At 38.8% G+C, this 23,744-nt stretch overlaps 1 long non-coding RNA gene across 1 annotated transcript; it reads left to right on the top strand.

The window, feature by feature from the left end:
* The first annotated feature begins 80 nt into the window (after positions 1-80).
* On the top strand, positions 81-22,585 carry LOC132498739 (uncharacterized). Its single transcript, XR_009533794.1, has 3 exons — positions 81-422; positions 16,991-17,126; positions 18,364-22,585. It is a non-coding gene; the product is annotated as an uncharacterized LOC132498739 (long non-coding RNA).
* The last annotated feature ends 1,159 nt before the right edge of the window (positions 22,586-23,744 follow it).

Genomic DNA, 23,744 nt, shown 5'->3' with positions numbered 1-23,744 from the left:
CTGATTCTGTTTTCTTGGACAGGAAAGGCTTCCGAAATAGGGAAGTTCGAATTTTCATTTTAAATTCTGACACCAAGAAGTGGTGAATCCGCCAACCGGGAATGCGCGTCGGGCCTCGATGCGGCAGTCTGACTGGAAGCGGACGCAGCTTACGGCGTCGCAGAAATTGCTGGTCCTGAAGCACACTGCGGGCGTTGACCCGATTTTCCCCTGGCTCCTTCCTCCGACTAGGAAAGAGGGCTACCTTATAATAATAGGAAGAGCCCCGCGCCACCAATGCGGAGCCGCCTTACACTGAGGCCGCCAACGAGATTTTTGGCGTCGCAGTGGCCTGCAGGGTCAGCGTTAGCGTCCCTCCCTCCATTCTTCTACCTGTACCTTCTCCGATGCTAGCAAAAGGCAGTCATTACTCTATAGGAAAGGTATGTATCTTGAGGGCAACATCATTTTTCAAAATGCAGTCATTCCTGTTACTATTGATCTGGTTTTACAGTTACTGCTTACCAAAAAGAAACGTTTGAGGAAACAAGTATAGCAGCGTGCTAGAATTAAAGATAAACATTTAGTTTATAAGTCTGTGGAATTTTATTCTTCAGACTAACATTTGGAATTGACCTCACCTCTTTCAAGTCTTTGCTCAAATGTTATTAATATTTAAAATTGCAACCTACTCTACATCCCCCTTATCCTGATTTTTTAGAAGTTACCACTAAACATAATTTACTTATTATGCTTATTTATTGTCTACTGCCTCTCACTAGAATGTATCATCTATGAATGCAAGTATTTTTATTTTGTTCACTGTTTTGTTCTTGTACTTGGGCACTAAACAAATATTTGAGAGAATGTGTTGAATTATACGTTTTTAAGGCCAATAACATAAACATTAGTTAACTTAAACATATATTATGCAATATTATTAAACTTGTTTCCTAAACTAGGCATATCTGAACCACTATTTGATATGAGAGGCCAAGCTCTCTTCTTCAAGAAAGTTGTTATATTTGAAGAGGAACCACCAGATGGTGGTATTGCATCAGGTTCATTCTCAGCGGAATGAGATCAGTTGGTCTAATTGATTAAAAGTGGAGTAGATAATTTAATCCTTTTCAAATCTTATGGTCCAGCAATAATTTATTAAATTTTAAAACGTGAATGTTTAAATGCAGTCCAAGCAAGTAACACAATTTCAAAATTCTTTTGACTATAAAGCCACAATACGATCAAATTAGTTTAAATTTTTTAAAGCTGGAAGGAATCTCAATTCCAAACATCTCAATTGCCCATGAAGAAGTAGAAACAAGCTAAGTGATAGAGCCAGGACAGCAACTCTGATCATTTGACTTCCAGGCTGGAGTAACTGCATTATGATGCCTTCTGTAACTGAGCCGTGATCTATACATTTGGTAAATTGATTTGCAAACACATGACCATACTGTAGTTTCCTAAGTTAGAAACGTAAACATTTCTGTGCGTTACATTACCTAGTGGACGTTACTTTCTTTTGCTCCGATTTTATTCCATGAAGCAGAAACCTATGAAATATAATAAGTATAAATATATAAGTATAATAAATATCAGCTTCAGAAGGACTTAACGCTGGGTATTTATAATTGTCTTTTAAACTAAGGAGTGTTTTGAAATCATAACTAGGTGTGTGATTTTTCTTTTTTTAATACATCTTTATTGGAGTATAATTGCTTTACAATGTTGTTTTAGTTTCTGCTGTACAACAAAGTGAATCAGCCATATGCATACATATATCCCCATAGCCCCTCCCTCTTGTATGTCCCTCCCACCCTCCCTATCCCACCCCTCTAGGTGGACACAGAGCACAGAGCTCATCTCCCTGTGCTATGCGGCTGCTTCCCACTAGCTATCTGGGTTTTTTGGGGGGGTTTTTTTTTTTTTTTTTTTGCGGTACGTGGGCCTCTCACTGTTGTGGCCTCTCTCGTTGCGGAGCACAGGCTCCGGACGCGCAGGCTCAGCGGCCATGGCTCACGGGCCCAGCCGCTCCGCGGCATGTGGGATCTTCCCGGACCGGGGCACGAACCCACGTCCCCTGCATCGGCAGGCGGACTCTCAACCACTGCGCCACCAGGGAAGCCCTAGCTATTTGTTTTACATTTGGTAGTGTATATATGTCAGTGCTACTCTCTCACTACGAGGTGTGTGATTTTCACAAATTACGTATTGTATTTCAAATGTTTCCTTTCAATAACATGTACTTTGTTGTCAAAGAATTTCTCTTTAGACTAAGGGGTCTTTTTTTTAATTGAGAAATAATTCACATACAGTAATATCATTTTTTAAGTGTACAATTTTAGTATATACACAAGGTTTGCAACAGTCACCACTGTCTAGTTCCAGAATGTTTTCATCACCCCAAACAGAAACTCTATACCCATGAAGCCATAACTCCCTACTGCTCCCCTCCTAGCTACTGATAACCTTTCTGTAGCTATCTATGAATTTGCCTATTTTAGATATTTCATATAAGTGAAATCATACACTGTTTGTCCTTTTGTATCTAGCTTATTTCACTTACCGTAATGTTTTCAAGGTTAATCCATGTTGTGGCATGTATGAAATACTTCATTCCTTCTTACTGCTAAGTAGTATTCTGTTGTGTGGATATGCCATGTTTTGTTTATCCATTCATCAGTTGATGGATATTTGAGTTCCCATTTTTTGGCTATTTGAATAATGATGCTACAAACATCTGTGTACATGTTTTTGTGGAAATACATGTCTTCACTTCTCTTAGTTATATACCTAGGAGTGGAATTAATGGGTCATATGGTATCTCCACAACTACAGAAAGCCCGCATGCAGCAACGGAGACTCAACGCAGCCAAAATTAAAATAAATAAATAAATTTATTTAAAAAAATAATAATTGTCTTGGCTATTCTGGATCCCTTGCATTTCCATATTGAATTTTAGGATCAGCTTATTTGTTTATGCAAAGAAAGGCAGTTGGAATTTTGATAAGGATTGTACTGACTCCGTAGATTAATTTGAGGAGTATTGCCATTGTAATAGTCTTCCCCATTCATGAATGTGGGATGTCTTTCCATTTATTACGGTCATCTTTACTTGTTTTCAACATTTTGTAGTTTTCAGTGTACAGGTCTTGTACCTTTGGTTAAACTAATTCCTGAATATTTTGAGCTTTTTTGAGACTAAGGGTTCTTAACCCTTAGTCAGCACTTCCATCGTATTCTTGTTTGATATACAATTTCAAAATTCATAATATACTTTTGAGAGAATAGTTAACAATGAGCACCCATGTACCTAACACCCATCTGTAATAATCATCAGTTTATGGCCATACTTCATAGCCACTCTTGTTTCATAATTATCCCTACCATTTGCACCCACTCACTAAATTCTTTGTAATCAGGTGCCCACACTTGGACCAGTCAGCTGTGGCTAAGGGAACAGTGTCCACTGGAGGATCATATTTGCTTTCATATGCACCATATGCATGAATAAGGGTGCAGGAAGGGGGAAGTTATAGTAGCTGGACACACTAGGTATTCACAGTTATTTTCTAATACCAGTATTTGTCCCCTTGGGGTAGATGTAGCTGGCATTAAGTAGAGTATTAATGGCTCTTCCTAAACTGCGTCTTGCTGTGATTGTCTTCTGCCCTGGAGAGCTGAGGAAGCAGGACCTCATTCACTAGGGAGGACATAACACACGCCACAGTAGCCCAATGTCTGTGGTCTCAGATCTTTTATAGACCACCTCTTGACCAACCCAACCCCTTCCTCCCACCTTCCTCTTTTTCCTGAGGGCAAGACCGGCTTGTCTCTCTATCGAAGTTATTATACCAGAAGTGAGAGTTTCTCTCTCATTGCTTTATTTCCTCTCAAATCTCATTATAGAAACGCGGGGGCATTTCTTATTTTGAAATTCTTGCCAGCTGGAGAAACCTGGGATAAGGAACCGTTTTATTTTCTAACCCAGGAAGCCTGGGCTCTCTGTATCTCCTCCAAATTCTTCTTACAAACTGAACAGTTCTGTAGTGTCTTTCTCTCTTCCCATAGCTCATACTCAGCTCTAAGAAGCCAAATGACACTCTCAATATTCTGCCTGGAAATATCTCAGCCAGCTAGGCAAGTTCATTCACTATGTTATCTATATTTCAAGTTACTACAGGCAACGTTTTTATCCACTGTTCCACAACGGTTTACCCTAAAAGATTTTTGCCAGTCCTTCAGCTCTTACTAACAGCCTCTTCATTTTACCAGCCTCCACCCACAGTATGGTTCCAAAGTCAATGCCATGTATTTTAAATTTCTATGTACCCCATCTCTAGTACCAGTTTCTATATGTCACTTGTTTATTGCCATGTAACAAACTGCTTCAAAATGTAGGGACTTAAACCAGCAGTAGTAGTTATTTATCACAATCATATGGATTGGCCAGGCAGTTCTTTTTCTGATCTTGCTGGAGGTTATTCACACAGCTATATTCAGCTGGTACATTGGCTGACTTGGTTGGCCTCTCTCTCCATGTGGTCTTTCATCCTCCCAAAAGCTAGACTGATCTTGACATGGCTATGGCAGTGCCATACTCCTAGGTATAGACGTAACAGGAATGCATGCACATGTGTAACAAGAGACATGTATAAAAATATTTACATAGCATTATTCATAAAAATAAAAAACTGTAAACAACCCAAATATCTGTCAATAGTAGAATGGATTCATAAATTGCAATGTATTTACATGATGGACATCTATATAACAAGGCAAATGAAAGAACTACAGTTGTATACTGGAGAAATATCATAAACACATAATTGAACAAAAGAAGCAGACACCAAAGAAAGCACACTATGTATGATTCCGTGCATATAAGTTCAAAATCAGGCAAAACTGAACGATAATGTTAATTTTTGGAAAGGAGAAAGTGGGTAGGTGGAAGCATGAGGAAAGTTTCTGGAATGTTCTGATATTCTGTTTCTTGACCTGATTTGTTTGCTTCTTTGATACTTCATTGAATAGTACATTTATATTTTGTGTGTTTTTCTGTCTATGTGTTATATTTTTAAAAACATTTGAAGAAACCACATTAGGATGACATTTCCACCTATCTAACTGGTAAATTTTTTAAGAAGTGGCACGTGGGAAAATTGTCACTCTCATCCACTGTGCAATCCTTTGGATGACCATTAGGCAGCATCTACATACAAAATTTTAAATGCACATACCCCTGACAAAAATTTCGTTTACAGGAATTGACATAGATATGCTTGCACATTTACATAGCCGCATTTGTATTATGCTATGCATATACATGAAATTCTGAACATTCGTACAAGAAACCTTAGGAATGGTTACTCTGCAGAGTAGACTGCAGATCTGAAGTGCAGGAAGACACTTTTTCTTGTATACCCTTTGTACTGTTTGAATTTTATACCATGGATTACTCTTTTTTTTTTTTTTTTTTTTTTTTTCTGTACACGGGCCTCTCACTGTTGTGGCCTCTCCCGTTGCGGAGCACAGGCTCTGGACGCGCAGGCTCAGCGGCCATGGCTCACGGGCCTAGCCGCTCCGCGGCATGTGGGATCTTCCCGGACCGGGGCACGAACCCGTGTTCCCTGCATCGGCAGGCAGACTCTCAACCACTGCGCCACCAGAGAAGCCCGGATTACTCTTTTAATAAAAGTAAACTAGTTGGCTTTTTTTGCTTATTTGTTTCTACTTACCCAAGGTCATCTGGTTAAAAGTGACAGAGCCTGGATTTGAGCCCTAGTCTAACACCAAAGCCCATACCATCAACCATAACTCTGAATTTTCTCTTGTGGAGTCTCTGTTTTCTCTCCTAGAAAGTGAATGTATTTGTCTAGATTGCAAGGGTCTCTTTGGAGACCGACATGGAAGCTCTGTTATATAAACTGAGCCAACACCGCAGATATGTAGGAGAGATCTACCACTGAGAAATGGCATTAGTGCCCAGGTATCACCCCTGGACACTCCATCCACCAAGTCTACCACAGTAAGATTCATCCAGTCCCTACCAGATGAGAGATAATGCCACACGTGGATATGCCAGATAGAGGAGCTTACAGAAGCTGGTAGTTTGAATAGTCAATAAATCTTGCCAGGAGCTGGGGGAGAGCAAGAGCATAATAGGTAAATATAGCACAAAGTCTACATATTAAAATTAAATTACACAATTAACTTTTGAGGAATTTAAACCACTCAGCTATGCATTGACTATAATAACCATTTATACAGTTCATATTTTGTATGATACAAGATAGCTGTGGTTTTTGAAGTTAACCAATACATTTATTTAGTTAGTTAGTTAGTTATGTCTGCGTTGGGTCTTCGTTGTTGTGCACAGGCTTTCTCTAGCTGCGGCAAGCAGGGGCTACTCTTCGTAGTAGTGCGTGGGCTTCTCGGTGCAGTGGCTTCTCTTGTTGCAGAGCACGGGCTCTAGGCACGTGGGCTTCAGTAGTTGTGGCACACGGGCTTAGTAGTTGTGGCTCGCGGGCTCTAAAGCACAGGCTCAGTAGTTGTGGCGCATGGGCTTAGTTGCTCCGCGGCATGTGGGACCTTCCTGGACCAGGGCTCGAACCTGTGTCCCCTGCATTGGCAGGTGGATTCTTAACCACTGCGCCACCAGGGAGGTCCCAGCCAATACATTTAAAAAATGAACACACAGACAAAATGTACTAGAGTAAGTCTTTGAAAATGGAATTAAAAAAAAAACTTAGTTATTGTCATTTTTTGCTGTTACTGTTGCACTAACAGGAAAAGGAAATAAAGCCATATTAGTGAACATAATAGTCATGATTGAGATCACTAAACTTGCTTGTGTTGTTCGCAGCTAAGAAAACAAAGGTTTGGAGCTTTATTTAAAAATAAACAAAATGTAATTAACCATCAACGGACAACTTCAAGCTGCACAATCAATCCTATTTACTTTCTAGTGATTCAAATGGGTTGTTAGGAGGAAAAAGCATCTGATCAATCATTGCTTCAGCTCTGCTTTTCTCTTCAGCTCCAGTCCTGAAACTCCTCCTCCTTACTAGAGGGTTCTCTATGAACATGTGTTCAAGATCCACATATCTAAAATTGAACATATCTCTCCCCCAACTAAAAAAACAAACAAACAAAACCCCCAAATATGGTTCACTCTCTCAACTTCCCTATTTCTCTGCTCAGTGATCCAAATTCTACTCTATCTTACCACTTATGGGTAATGCAGACGTGCTTCTTTCTCTGGCCTTCCATTGAATTCACAGTGACCAAACCCTATTTATTCTTCCTTTACTTCCTACTCTTAGATGGTAGCCACTTAACTGATCCATCTCTGCTTCTCCCCAACCCCAAATATGCTTGAACACCACCATTTTGCATATACTAAATATTCAGTAAATGTTAACAGAATAAATCATGTTTATTTCTCAATTATAACGCTTTAAAACTCATTTGCACAAAGATATTTATAATTGTTGGTTACTTACTTTTCCATAAGATTGTGAGCTCCTTAAGGGCAGGGCTTAAGGTGGGCTTATTTTTCTCTGTATCCCCAGTGCTACCACAATGGAGTTCAATAAATGTTTATTGAATTCATGAGTGGATGAGGCGTGAGCTACTTAACTCAGCAGTCAAATACTTCCACAATCATATCTACCTAACTACCTCTCTCCAGATTAGGCAAACACTGTGGACTTGGGGGGAAAACTCACTGTTTCCAGGAATGTCTAGATTTTGGTTCTAGAGTGAAGTTTGCATTTTCATCAGGGAAGACATCCAATCTTCAAAGCACCCAAAGACCCTGAATATGTGGAATTAGTTTCTGGTTCTGCATATCTACAAGTTCCCAGGGGATGCTAATGCTACTTGTCCACAGACCCCTTCAGTAATTAGAGTTCTATGCTCTGTGACCTATTTCTTCAATATTATCTTCAGGACATGCCTTCTGCCTGACTAATACTATAACGTTTTATATATGGCTTCTCCTCCCTGGGATGTTTTCTCCATTTATTTCCCCTTATTTGAATCCAACCCATCTTTTCAGGCTCTTTCTCCCGGGCAAAGCCTTCCCTGGCTATTCTAGTGCTCCTACTCCAGAATTTTTTTTTTTTTAACTCTATTAAAGTATCCACTGTTGGTGCTTCGAGTTTGACCCATCTACAGTTATTGGTTATCATTGTGTACATGCAAGTACCCAGTTATATGCTTCTTTTTCTTTCCTGTGAGGCTTAGCACAATAGTAAATACTCAATAAATTGTTGTTGAATAAATGAATAAATGAATGACTCACTTCAGCATTATTATTCCAAAGAGAAATCAAATGCTTTACTGTTCTATACTGTCATTTTCCAGAACATGGAGGAAAGAGGCAATATGGAATTTCCCCAGTCTACTCAAATGAGGCAGTCCAATCTAAACAATCTATTCAAAAATTAATGATATTAAAATACCTAAAATGAGTTTATATTAAAATTCAAAATTTTCTCTTCAGTATCTGAAACAATGAAATTTGCTGCTGCTGTTTCTGTCCCAACTTCCAAAACCAAAAACAAATATAGTTTGCATGAGAACTTTGGCATTATAGAGAATAAAAGTTTGGTCCTATAGCATATGAATTGGTATTATAGCGCGATTTCAATAGCCTGGTTAAACAACACGCTTTATACCAAATACCATGTTGCATATCAAATATTGAAGTGACCTCCCTGCCTGGTGAAAAACAAAGAATCTTTATTATTGATATAGAGAAGTTGTTTTAAATTTTAAAGTTAAAATAAGGAAGTTCTTTGAATATTGCCTAACTCACAAACATTCCAGAGCATACCACCCTATTTTGCATTTCTATTGAACAGTTTTTTATTTTTTTTACCAACTTGCAATATTTGCTTTATAAAATAAACTCTAACTCAAATATCAATTTATCATTTTAACAAGAGAAAAGAGCTATATTGTATATTATCAAATTCCTGACCAGATAGACGTTTCGGTTGTAAATTATTAAACTACAAAATCTCTTGGTAAACTATGAAACACCAGCTCCACAAATGTAAAGCATTTTAATCGTTATTATACATAAGGTATAACATTTCTGCAAAATGCTGGAAAATATGAGCTAAATGAGTACGCCTATTAAAAGTACTGTATCAATTGAATGGGAGACATAAAGCAAAATGAATCTTATTCTTAGTAAATTTTAGTAATTTAAATCTGTTTCTTTTATTTACACTCTGAAGGATTTTCATTCTTAATTTAGTTTAGCCACCTCTGATGGAAACTTCTGTTCACAAAATGAATAACAAAGTGAAATTCTCAGAATACAGACATTAATACTGATTTTTAATTACCTTTTATTTTATTTAGCTCTCTAGCTTCTGATAAAATATTTATGGAGGAGGTTATTTTTAGTTCAGGCTTTGCAAAGCTCTCTTGTTACCTCGCAATCTGAGTTCATCAGAATGGAGCAACACAGGATATAGACTCAGTAGCGACCAGAAGGGCTAAGCAGGCATGGCATTTTTGTAGAATTGTTAGATCTGGAAGAAACTCGGTGATCATCTGGGCCAGTCTCCCGGTTTTGCAGGTAGGGGCAATATGGCCCTGAGGTCACCCAGCTCATTAGTTATAGAGTCAGGCTTAAATTATTCTCTTTTCTCTTCAGTCCATGGTTCTTTCCACCTTGTTAAATGACACATGGGGAAACTAGGAACAGTAAGAGCATCCAGAAAGACAAGTAGATAACATAGGTAACACAGTCTCTTCTAAACTGACTGTGAAACTCTGCCATTTTATCCACACCCCATTCAACTCTCAAAGGTCTGCCATCACTGAGAGACCTAAACTTCAACCAGTGATTGAAAATTACTAGATTGTTAATTACACAAATGGAACGTCTCTAAATGTGTTTTATTATCCATATTTGTCACTGGCTGTCCACATTTTTCAAAAAGGAAAACAAATATTGGCTTCCCATGAATCCTCACTGTTGTGTCCCCTTTATTTTCATCATATGCATTTCCTAATAATATTTATCAAGTGCTTACCGTGGGTCAGCCAGTATGGTAGTCACTTCAACTGTGCTACTTCATTCACTCTTCATAAATAACCCTAAAAAGTAGATACTATTATTCTCCCACATTTTAAAGGCAATGAAATTGAAGCTTAGACAGGTTAAGTTACCCAAGACATGTAGCTAGTAAGTGGCAGAGCTAATACTGGATCCCAAGCTGTTTGACATCAGAACCAGACTTCTTAAGCACTATTGCTGTGTTCTGCTTCTGGGGAAGAAAGCAGCCTACCCAAAATAAGGAACTTGCTTATTAATATATATATATATATATTTCATATATATATGAAAATATTTCTCCTATATAGTATATATATTTCATATATATATTTCATATATATGAGAAATATTCTCATATATATGAAAACTGAAAATATTTACGTATTTTCTAAATGGTATGTCCTTTTCCTTTTATTTGGGATAGATAGTAATAGTCAATATGAGAAAGTTCAGACTAACTTAGTTATTTTCAATTTCAATTTTATATTTTGCAATGCATAGGTTTTAAAAAGTTACATATATGTGATATGTAATAACATATATATGTAGATATATCAAAAAAAGAAATTCAAATAATACAAAAGAGTAAATAATGAAAGTCTCTCTTGCCCCAGATTTCCACACCCAGTCACCCTCTCAGAATTAATCACTATAAATGGTCTTGTGTATCCTTCCAATGTCTTCCATGCATATATATGTATAATTCCTTTATTTTCAATGGATGCATAATATTTACATTGTTCTGTATCTTTTTACAATTAACAATAATATATCTTAGCGAATATTCTATATCAATACACATAGATTTACCTCATTCTTTTTAACATTGGCAAAATGTTCTGCTGGGGAGGCAGAACAGAACAGAACAGAATCCGTTGATTCTTTCTGTAGATCAAAGAAGTAGAAATGAAGAACAAGTGATTAACAGATGACCAGATCTCTTCCCTAGCTCCCCCTTCAGTAACCTCATAAACAAACTGTGTGAACAAGATAGCATCTAAAGAAAAATCACAGGTTGACAAGCCCGCACACAAGCCTGCACACAGTGGGGGATGGCGACGACTCTGACCCCCTATCTCAATGATTAACTGAGATTACTTCCCTTTTTCCCTTTAAAAACTTTCATGGCTGAGCAGAATCTTTGGAAATGGTTTTTGGGGAACACTGAGTCCACCATCTCTCCAGATTGCCAGCATTCTGCTTAAAAGCAACTTTCCTTTCTACCTACATTTGTCTCTCTCTTTCTGTATTGATTTTTGAGCAGCGAGCAGCTGGACCTGCTTTGGTAACACTATCACTGCACTACAGAGAACAGGACATTCCTTCCCTTACCGTGTCCTACTAAAACTTTTGTGTCAAAACAGCTTGTCCAGTTCTTGGTTTTGACACGATGCACAAGTTCTTCAAATCTGAGTGATAGACAACACACAACACTCGAAATTGGCTCTCTCCTCCAGTAACTAATTCCCTTGGAATAATAAGAGCCTTTTTAGGAAGCTCCTGAGTCTTTCATGCAAACTGGTAGGCCCTCTCCAGTTAAAGTCCAAATATTCCCAGTTGGGTCTCAATCCATTTAATGACACTCTATTCATTGGCTCAAGATGAGTCATCCCACCCCCTCCCTACCTCCCATCCCCTAAGCACACAGGATGAGGCACTGCTATAGAGTCCCCTTAACCTCATGTGAACCCTATTGGTATGCATGGAAAAAAGGGGGTTTTATTAATGGACATCAAAATTGATGTTATTGTTCTCCTTTACAGCTGAGGAAAGTGAGGTTAAGTACCACAGATGGAAATAAGTGGGTCTGGGGTGTTCAAACAGGGGACTGATATTAATTGATATTAAAGTCTTCGGTCCCTCCAACTCAAAATATACTTCTCAAATGAAAATGAATTCACTTTGCTTTGCCAAGTACTAAAATGTGTCTTAAGGCTGTTACCTGGCCAATTACTATTATTGAAAATAACACACTAGTTTCCATTATTACACTATTTATTTTTTAATTTATTTTTTTCTTTTAGTAACGTATACTTGGTGTACAATATTATATAAGTTACAGGTGTGCAATATAGTGATTCACAATTTTTAAAGGTTATACTCCATTTATAGTTATAAAATATTGGCTATATTTCCTGTGTTGTACAATATATCCTTGTAGCTTATTTTATACCTAATAGTTTGTATCTCTTAAGCCCCTAGCCCTATGTTGCCCCTCCCCTCTTCCCTCTCCCCACTGGAAACCACTACTTTGTTCTCTATATCTGTGAGTCTGCTTCTTTTTTGTTATATTCACTAGTTTATTGTATTTTTTAGATGCCACATATAAGTGATATAAGTGATACAGTATTTGTCTTTCTCTGTCTGACTTATTTCACTTAGCATAATGCCCTCCAATCCATCCATGTTGCTGCAAGTGACAAAATTCCATCTTTTTTATGGCTGAGTAGTATTCCATTGTATTTATGTATACCACAGCTTTTTTATCCATTTATCTGTTGATGGATACTTAGGTTTTATTTATTTTTATAAATGTTCTAATATGTATTATAAGTGATGATCTCTATTTGATATTGACTGAGGCAGCATAATATATTCAACAAATCTTTCTGCCAGATACTTTGATGGACTCTGGTGATAAAGTAGTGAAGCAAAGTTTATTTGAAATGAATACTGGATTGAGTTTGGGTTGGGGTCCTCAATCCCCTCTCCCACCAGGGCGACTTTCATTCCTCGTGAGAGTCTTAACATAGAAACTAGTTCCACTGATTAAAAAAGAAAAAGCTGTGAAAATCACTGGGTCCCCAAAGTCCCTTCAGAATCCTAGATATGTGTATTATCATGGAGAAATATGGGTTTTTTTTTCTTTTTTCCTTGGAAGAGTTACTTACAAGCTATATGTGGACATAATGTTTGAGACAACTCAACACTAATATGAAGTAAAGTAAATTACTTTGCTTGAATGAATGAAAACAACATATTTACTTTTAACAAAATATAGCATTTTTCCTCAAGGATACAGAACATTAAAATTCCTTGCCTTCTCAAAAAAAAAAAAACCCCTCATATTTTATTGTTTCTGAAATCTTAAATTTGCCTGTCCTATCAGCATTTTTAAAGAACAGTCTAAATGCATTTTAATTGACTTCTCTCCTTTCAAAATGTCTGACAATCTTTTAAGCAATAAAGGAAGGAAATACCAAACTGGCAAGATGTGGGATGTGAAAATGGTTCTATGGGCATGAGAAAACTGCTCCTATTATGTTAGCAAGTTTCGAGTCCTTTACAAAAAGAAGAACTGGCCTTTTAATACCAGGCTTTGCTTAGTCATGTAATTTTTCTTAAAGTTATTTTGCAGTTATGTATTGGCTTTTTCGCTGGCATCAACGTGGGAATCAAAGTCACATGAATTGAAGCTTGTGCTAATTTTTTTGTCGTTTGCCTCTTTGACACCTATCTAGGGTATACAAGTGTTATGAAACTCATAGCAAAGACCTCCAGTCATTACAGGGGGAAAAAATCATACCCCTTATTTTTCTGACTTAAAGTACTTTGTTTCTTTCTTTAGATTATATAAGACCACTATTTCACATTATTATGGTGCTTGGTACAAGGTAGTGAACTTCTTTGGTAATAAACATGCCAGGTACTCATTGTTGGCCCTTGGCAACATTGTGAGGTAGTGTTGTTATCCCTGAATCCTTCATTGTGGGTGGTCTCTTCAGCCTGGCAGCCAGGGCCTTCCTAGAGCACAAGACCTCTGCACACAGACTCATATCTGCATTTTCTGGCCAAGTCCCCCAAGCTCCAGATCTTTCTGAGTTCTTTCCCTTCCTTATCCCTCAGTGATTTCCAGCTACCATAAGACATTCACACTGAAGCATTAGAAAAAAAGAACAGTGTTGTTCCCAAGTAAAAACTTTCATTGTTGTTCTAGGATTTTCTGAAGTTACAAATATATGGGAATTCAGGTAGCTAGAGGGGGAAATATTTCCCCCACCCTCAGATTTCTTCAGGGGCTTTTCAAATTCTACCCCCGGAAAGGGTCATCTTTGCTAAATGGATGTAAGCCTCCTGCCTTTGTCACTCAATGAAACTTGCTTACTCATAGCTCACAAAGTTCCCCTGAAGATGATTAGTCAGCATTATTCTAAAGTTTCAGCAAAAACACTGAGGGAGGCTGCCTAACACTACTGGATTTAAATTAGCAGTAAGAAAAGAAGTCACATTGCCTCATGTGCTAGCCAATGTTTCTGCTAAATTAGTTTTTTTTTCAATTAAAAAATGCTCACACAGGGCCTCCCTGGTGGCGCAGTGGTTGAGAGTCCGCCTGCCGATGCAGGGGATACGGGTTCGTGCCCCGGTCTGGGAGGATCCCATATGCCGCGGAGCGGCTGGGCCCGTGAGCCATGGCCGCTGGGCCTGCGCATCCGGAGCCTGTGCTCCGCAACGGGAGAGGCCACAACAGTGAGAGGCCCGCATACCGCAAAAAGAAAAAAAAAAAAAAAATGCTCACACAAACAAGGAAAAAAGAGGAATCCACACAAAAATATAGACTATGAGAGCTGGAAGGGACCTTCAGGATCAGCTAGGCCAATGTACCCATTTTACAGGGAAACTACTAGGCTATTAAGCCAAGTTTCCCAAGATCCCATTGCTAGTGATAGATCTATTTCTCACTTTCAGCCTCTCATAGCACTGTGGTCCTCTCCCTTCTTCATAGCCTAAGACTGGTTACACTTCTGCATTTGCCTATGCCATTGTTTGATTAAGGCCTGTCTCCCTGACTAGACTATGACCTTCATGATTACAGGAATTCTGCCTGGTTTTGCTTGCCACTTGCCAGGACAATCAGGCATGCAGTTAGTGCTCAAGAAATATTTGTTGAATGAGTATCAGTAAAAACACAGACTTAACTGTCGTTAAAGGTAGAATCAACAGTATATTTCAGTCTTTTGCATAATTATCAAATCGTTGTTTATACATTATGTGGACATGCTACTTAATCAAGGAAATGTTAGATTCTACTATAGTAAAATATAATATCCATGGCTTAATCAAGGAAATGTTAGATTCTACTATAGTAAAATATAATATCCATGGCTTAAGACAAAAGGTTTACTTCTTATTTATTTAAATTCAGTTTTCCACCTATGTGTTTCTTCCCTGTGAGTCTCCTTTACTATTCACACAGAACACTTAGGACACTTCTGGTCACCAAGAGATTTTTTTCCCACACCAGTTTAAATAGGCAGCCTATCTCCACCTTGTAGCTACTCCATCTGGAACATGCAGCCTTCAGGGTCACTGTGGCAAGGGAAGAGCACCAGCTTGTAAGGTCCTCAGCCCAGAAGTGGCACATGGCACTTTCACCTACAGTCCTGTGGCCAGAACTGATCATATGGCCCCTTCCCAATGGCAAAAGAAGTCAAGAAGTTTTTAGGGAGAACTAGCTGTCTCTGCTTGCCATTGTATGGGTTAATTATAATAATAACAATCACTAGTTTTTTTGAGCACTTATTTTGTGCCAAGCCAAGAGCTAAGTGCTTTATTACATTTACTGCTTCCTTGAATCCTCATTACAGATGAACAAACTGCAGACACTCTCATTATGATCAGTTTCCAAATGAGGAAAACTAAGGTGTCAGTTTGTTCAAGGTCACAATTGCTAAGTGGAATCAGGGATTTGAACCAATGTGTCAGGTACTGAAGCCTGTGCTCTCAGCCACTCTGACTAAATCCCACCTATGGGATTCATCAGAGTAAGATTTTGAAGAACAGACTGGTTTTTAATAATACAAATGGAGGATAAGAAAGAATTATAAAATCCATGTATATGATTATGTGTCCTCAATTTACCTACTCAGTTCAAGAAGCATGTATTGTTAATATTGCCAATAGTGGAGAAAACTGAGGTCATTAGCATCCTGATAGGACACACTGAGAAGACAATATGTGTAGCATTTCTGCCCAAAGTGCATGATCTGAATCTAATTGTGAGGAAACCAAATTAAGGGACAGTCTATGAAACAATTGGCCTTCAAAATGTCAATGCCATGAAGGACAAAGAAAAGCTGAGGAATTTCTGCAGATTTAAAAGCTATGAAAGGGGACTTCCCTGGTGGCACAGTGGTTAAGAATCCGCCTGCCAATGCAGGGAACACGGGTTCGAGCCCTGCTCCAGGAAGACCCCACATGCCATGGAACAACTAAGCCCGTGCGCCACAACTACTGAGCCTGTGCTCTAGAGCCCGCAAGCCACAACTTCTGAGCCTGCGTGCCACAACTTCTGAGCCTGCGTACCACAGCTACGTGCCTAGAGCCCGTGCTCCGCAACGAGAGAAGCCACCGCAATGAGAAACGTGTGCACTGCAACGAAGAGTAGCCCACGCTCGCCACAGCTAGAGAAAGCCCGCACACAGCAACGAAGACCCAATGCAGCCAAATAAATAAATAAAATTAATTTAAATAAATAAATAAATAAAAGCTATGAAAACTAAAGAGAAATCTCACTAAAATGGAGTCAGGCGACCAGAAGGGGGACGTCTCTTGCATGTACCACTCAACATCAATACAGATTCCAACAGGAAGAGACACAACTTACATCTCTGTCAGGAAGTGACTACTACCACCAGCAGAAGGAAGAAAGATTCTGTTGGCTGGCAAGAGCTCAGCCAATGAGAGACTATTATAACTCAGCCAATGAAAAGCCACTATACTTCTAACTCCCAGTTTCTTCCAGTGAACATTTTGTTTATAAAAGCCCCGCCCAACTTCCCCTTCTCCTCTACAAAATAGTTTCCCCTTTGCTTTATCGAACTTACATGTGGGTTCACCACAGATGCATGTCCAGAATTGCAATTCTTTGTTGCTCCTGAATAAACTCATTTTGCTGGTAAAATAACTGGCCGTTTTATTGTTTTAAGTTAACAGGGGACTAAAGAGAACAGCCACAAAGTGCAATGTGTGATCTTGAATTGGATCCTGGAAGAGGAGGTCAAAATTGCTATAAAGGATATTCTGGGGGCAGTTGATGAAATTCAAATATAAGCAATATGTTAGGTGAGTATTATAACTATAATACATTTCCCAAACCTTGTAATTACACCATGGTTATTAAAAAGCTCAGTTTTCGGGCCTCCCTGGTGGCGCAGTGGTTGAGAGTCCGCCTGCCGATGCAGGGGATACGGGTTCGTGCCCCGGTCTGGGAGGATCCCATATGCCGCGGAGCGGCTGGGCCCGTGAGCCATGGCCGCTGGGCCTGCGCATCCGGAGCCTGTGCTCCGCAACGGGAGAGGCCACAACAGTGAGAGGCCCGCATACCGCAAAAAAAAAAAAAGCTCAGTTTTCCATCTGTGTGTTTCTCTCCCTCAAAAAACTCAGTTTTCCATCTGTGTGTTTCTTCCCTGTGAGTCTCCTTTACTACTCACACAAAACATTTCACTTCTGATGCTTCTGGTCACTAAGAGATTTTTTCCCCCACACCAAGCAATTCTCTGTGACACCAGCCGGGTGTCCTGTAATTTAACTCAATTCTGAAACTGTTTATCTGGAGATAACATCAGATTCCACAGGTTAAGGGCTCAGTTCCACAAGACTGCCCCCCATGCCCTGACCTGACATATTCACTTTGGACACCAGTTGCAATCCCAGCTTATCACCTGTGCTTCTGACCAACTGGCTGTAGATGGGAGGTTCCAATGACCCCCTCTTTGGGTTCAATTAATTTGCAAGAGTGGCTCATAGAACTCAGGGAAACACTTACTTGTGTTTATTAGTTTATTAAAGGATATGATAATGGATACAGATGAACAGCCAAATGAAGAACATAGAACAAGGTCCGGGAGGATCCTGAGTGCGGGAGCTACTGGCCCCATGGAGTTGGGGTGCGTCACCCTCCCAGTGTGGATGAGTTCACCTACGTGGAAGCTCTCCAAACCCCACACTATTGGGATTTTTTTTTAACTTTTAAAAAAACTATTTGTTATTTATTTATTTATTTATTTATTTTTGTCTGTGTTGGGTCTTAGCTGCAACACACGGGGTCTTTCATTGTGGTGTGCAGGCTTCTCTCTAGCTGTGGCATGGCTCAGTAGTTGCAGCACATGGACTTAGTTGCCCTGCGGCATGTGGGATCTTAGGTCCCCCAGGGATCGAACCTGCATACCCTGCCTTGGAAGGCGGATTCTTAACCACTGGACCACCAGGGAAGTCCCGCTATTGGGATTTTATGGAGGCTTCCTCCCGTAGGCATGATCAATTATTAACTTCGTTTCTAATCCCTCTCCTCTTTCTGCAGGATGGAGAGTGCGGCTGAAAATTCCAAGCTTCTAATCGTGGCTTGGTCTTTCTCGTGAACAGCCTGCCTCTAGGAGCCATGCAGGAGCCCACCCAGAGTCACCTCAATAGAACAAAAGATATGCCTAGTGCTCTCTCTTATCACTTAGGAATTTACAAAGGTTTCAGTAGCTCTGTATCAGGAACTGGGGGCAGAGACCAATATAAGTTTTCTGTTATTTCACAGCTATATCAGAGAATGTCCTTGTTTAAAGGACATAGATACTGAACTATTTAGACATAAGGGAGCATGATGTTTGTTGATTCATTAAAATTTTATGTATAGATAAAAAATAGAAAGTGAGATAAGCAAATGTAGCAAATCATTAACAATTGCTGAAGCTGTACTATTCTTGAAGCTCTTTAAAGTTTAAAATTATTTTAAAATACAGGTGGTTGTACAGGTGGTTGGCAGGGGACATGAATTTTTATGACTGTTTGTCCTATGGCAACATAAAAATTGAGGAGAAATGGAAACCCCATTTGAAAGTAAGGGCATTCTGGCAACAGAAATCCAAGGATCTGGTGGATGGTTGAGAATTAGGAAAAAATGCCCCTTCCATTCAAATCCATTCTCCCTCGAAGCATTAGTGCTCTAAGTCAATCTTTCAACAAAGACCACAGATGCTGGTGGTTTCTCATTCTCCCCTAAAGCATGGGGGACATATAAACTGCCTGATAAAAACTTTAAGAACAAGCAAACAATCAACAGCATTTCCAAAGCTCCTTTACACCAAGATCACGAGTTTCTAAATCACCAAGAACACTTCCATAGAAGACCTTTGACTGGGAGAATGAAATTGTGTTTAAAAGGGACACAAATAGGTTATAAATCAGAATATTGCAAAAGCAGAGATTAGTTGTGAGAAAACAAAATCACTTATATACTAGGAGAAATACTCATTGAAGCATCAATATATGTTCCATCCCCCATGGACTTATTTTATCCAACTAGCCATCACCAATTTTGAAAGAGGATGAAAAACTAACTTTCAAATTTCTCTTCTTCAGCAGGCATGTATATGACTAATACAAGAAATAAGGATTAAATGATTTGATATAGGCAATGTGTTCAGAACAATGCCAGGTGCATAGTACATTCTCAACTAAAATTATTTTTTAAAAGAGATAAAAATATTAGCTAAGCAGTGTTGAGATTGAGTCCCATTTAAACCATAGTTGCCTGGGAACAAGTAAGAACCCATTGCAAACTGTCCTAAGGATCTAGAACTTCATCCAATGCAGGAGGAATTTTGCCCTAGAGAGTCATGGATTTGGGAGTCGAGAAATGCTGGGATCAAACTAAAAGACATTTTTAATGCTTTGGTTCTCAGGTCTGACCCTTCCCATTTTCTTGGGGGATCCAAGAACCTCAGCAGCTGGCTATTTTGATGTTTGCCCAGGATAGGACAATGGTGAAAAAGGTCAACCCTAGCAGGACAATGTCTGGGTTTGGTCCCAACGCTTCCCGGAAGCATGACCTTGAGAATTTCTGTGCCTTGATTTCCTTCACTGCATAATGGAGCTAATGATAGTATTCAAATGGGGCTTAGGTTATTGGGAGAATTAAATGAGCAAACGTGGAAAATTCCTAGAACAGTGTGCATCTAACGCATTACAGGTAATCAACAGATGTTAGCAAGCATTGTTATAGTTTACTTCTGCAGCAACGACTAACTCTTCCAGTTTGCCCAGGGTTGCTTTGACTCTTCAGTTTCAAAACTGAAAGTCCCACATCCTGGGAGAGGCTTCAGTCCCAGGCAAACAGGGACAGCTGGTCACCCTATGTACACCAGACTAGCTTTGCCAATCCACTTTGGAAGGGCTACTACAAAAATTGTGTTAGCAGATGTTGGCAGAGTCCGTTGGTTCAAGATGATTCTGAAGAGTGTGTTTTAAGGCTGCCTTTCCAATATTCCTCCTCTTTGTGGCTTTTCCTGATTCACTCAGGGCCCTCACCCCACATCCATGCTTAAAACTAAGCTCCCCGAACTTTTTTCCCATGTCATTTCTCATGCATAACTAGTTGGACTCTTTCCTCATTCACCTCCTCTTGAGACTATCAAGGTCCAAAGGGCAGAAGTTTTGTCCTGTTTCTACACATGCAATCAACACTGGTGGGTTGAATGTAATTTTGCTTTCCCGGATTTGAATGGGAGGGTCTGGATTAATTTGCCTCTGCATAGTATTTCCATAAAGGTGAGGCTTTTTCCAGGTAGATAGTGCTATGTGACCTTGGCCAAGTTACTTAACCCCTCTGGGCCATATAATAAATAATGTCAGTGATGTTGTCATTGTTATTGTTACTCATATTAGGCATAGGAAAAACTGACTTTGGAAAATGGCAGAGCGAGGATTTCAACCCAAGTAGTCTGTCCCCAATCTTAAGAGCCTGGGCTCTGGACTTCCCTGGTGGCGCAGTGGATGAGAATCTGCCTGCCAATGCAGGGGACACAGGTTCAAGCCCTGGTCTGCAAAGATCCCACATGCCACGGAGAAACTAAGCCCATGTGCCACAACTACTGAGCCTGTGCTCTAGAGCCCACGAGCCACAGCTACCGAGCCTGCATGCCACAACTACTGAAGCCCGCGCACCTAGAGCCTGTGCTCTGCAACAAGAGAAGCCACCGCAATGAGAAGCACGCGCACCTCAACGAAGAGTAGCTCCCATTCACCGCAACTAGAGAAAGCCCGCGCAGAGCAACAAAGACCCAATGCAGCCAAAAATAAGTAAAATTTTTTTTAAAAAAGAGTCTGAGCTCTTAACGATTTTTCTTGATTTCTTAAGTTGAGAAAAAAGAAAGAGCAAAAATAGATGAGAAGACATACAGGAGGAAATATAGTATGTTAATGGGTTTGAGTGCAGATACACAGAAGCAAGGTCAATAATTCACAGATTCAATTTTAGCTTTATCTTTTTTTAAGCATAAGAAAAATAGGGGAGGTGTAATTTCTTTAATAGTTTTCTGTTTAAAGGAAGCAAAAGTTCAGTCCAGAGACCTGCCTTTCTCTCTTACCCACTACCAGATGTTCATAAAGACATATTAAGTAAGATTTGATTTTCTACCAAAGCCAAACTGGGAATTGCAAAGACAGGATGAAAGAAAAAATATTCTTTGAGACTGTTCTTTCTATCATAATTTTTTAATATCTTGGGTATATACTTATTTTCACACTGAGTTATATATGTCCTTAATATATTTAATCATTTGTTTTTCTTTTGTGCTTTTATAATTAATTTTGGGGGGCTTTTATAATTAATTTGAACAATACATATCTCCAGGTTTCTGGTAAACAAATATAGCAATATAGCTGAATTTTTTCTGAAAGCAATATAGTATTCATTGATAAAGTTCCTAAGAAAATGGAAGGATAGGGAGTTCCCTAGTGGTCTAGTGGTTAGGATATGACACTTTCACTGCCATGGCCTGGGTTCAATCCCTGGTCAGGGAACTGAGATCCCCCAAGCTGTGTGGTGTGGCCAAAAAAACAAAAACGAAAAAAATAGAGGGATAAATAGGGTTTCAACATATTAGCTCAAAACAAAACAAACAAAACAGCAACCACAACAAAACGTCCTAAATGTACCCTCTTCACACTTCTGACATGTGTGACGCTGGTTTGTTTGCCAACATTAACTTCTTTTTCACAAATGTACTTAGTTTAGAAAAACCCTCCTATTGATGTCACCTCAGTAAGTTGTGTTTTTCAAAGAATTTGCCCATTTCATATAAATTTTAAATTATGGACATAAAGTTGTTCATTATATCTTCTGATTATTATTGGTTCAAATGTATAGAGTTATGTAACCATCACCACAATCACAATATAGAACATTTCCATAACCCCCCTCCCCTCAAATTTTCCTCGTGCTCCTTTGCAGCCAGTCCCTTCTCCCAGTCTCCCCAACCATAGACAGTTGTTGATCTGGACTCTGACACTATCGTTTTGCCTGTTCTGGAATTTCATATAAATTGAATCTTAAAATTTGTAGTCTTTTGTGTCTGGATTCTTTCACTTAGCATAAAGCTTTTGAGATTTATCCATGTTGAACGTGTGTATATCAATAATTTGTTCCTTTTTCTGAGTAAAATTCCATTGGATGGCTCTACAGCAATTTGTTTTTTCATTTATGAGTGACAGAAATTTGGGTTATTTCCGATTTGGGGCTATTATGAATAAAGCTGCAATGATCATTTTCATACAAGTGTTTGTGTGAACATGTTTTCATTTCTCTCAGGCAAATATCTAGGAGTGGAATGGTTGGGTCATAACAGGAGGTGCATGTTCAACTTTATAAGAAACTAACAAATTACTTTCCAAATAGCTATATCGTTTTACCAGCAATGTATGAGTTCCGATTGCTGCATATCCTTGCTAACATTTGGTAATTTTCAATCTTTTTAATTATAGCCATTCTAGTATATGTGTAGATGTAGCTCATTGTGGTTTTGAATTTCTCCAACGACAATGATGCTGATGAGCATCATTTCATGTTTATCATTCATATATTTTCTTTAGTGAAACGTGTGTTCAAAAATTTTGTCCCCTTTTTAAACTTGGATTTTAGTCTTTTTATTGAGTTTTAGGATTTTTTAATGTTCTAGATATAAGACTTTTATCAGAAATAACTTTTGCATATGTATTCTCCCAGTTTGTGGCTTGGCTTTTAATTTTATTCATGGGACTGTTTGAAGAGCCAAGGTTTAAATTTTGATGAAGTTCAATTTATCAATTCTTATTCTTTTAGGTTTTGTGTGTTTTGTGCCCTATTTTAGAAATTTTTGGACTTCCCTGGTGGTTCAGTGGTTAAGACTCCGTGCTTCCACTACAGGGTTGTGGGTTTGATCCCTGGTTAGGGAAGATACTGCATGACACACGGCGCAGCCAAAAAAAAAAATTTTTTTTTTGTTTTGCCTAACACAGGGGCATTAGATTTTTCTCTTCTGCTTTCTTATTGAAGTTTTATAGTTTTACCTCTTCAAATCTTTGAATCAACTAATCAACTAATTTCTGTATATGTTATGAGGCAAAGATCAGGGTTCACTTTTTTCCCATGTGGATATCAAATTATTCCACCTTCATTTTTAAAAAAAAATCAACTATACACGTGTAAGTCTGTTTTTGGACTCTCTATTCTGTTCCATTGATCTGTGCCTATTCTTATGCCAATATCACACTATGATATTGATTACTGTAGTTTTATGATGCCTCTAACAAAAGTTCTTCTTTTGAAAAATTGTTTTATTTTAGATTTTTTGGACTTCCTTATAAATTTTATAATCAGCTTGTCAATTTCTACAAGTCATGTGCTGAAATTTTGATGAGCATTGTCTAGACTGT

This window comes from Mesoplodon densirostris, chromosome 11, assembly GCF_025265405.1.
Source record: "Mesoplodon densirostris isolate mMesDen1 chromosome 11, mMesDen1 primary haplotype, whole genome shotgun sequence".
Lineage (NCBI taxonomy): Eukaryota > Metazoa > Chordata > Mammalia > Artiodactyla > Ziphiidae > Mesoplodon > Mesoplodon densirostris.
Note: the sequence above shows the minus strand (reverse complement) of the source record. Positions and strands in the feature narration are given on the sequence as shown.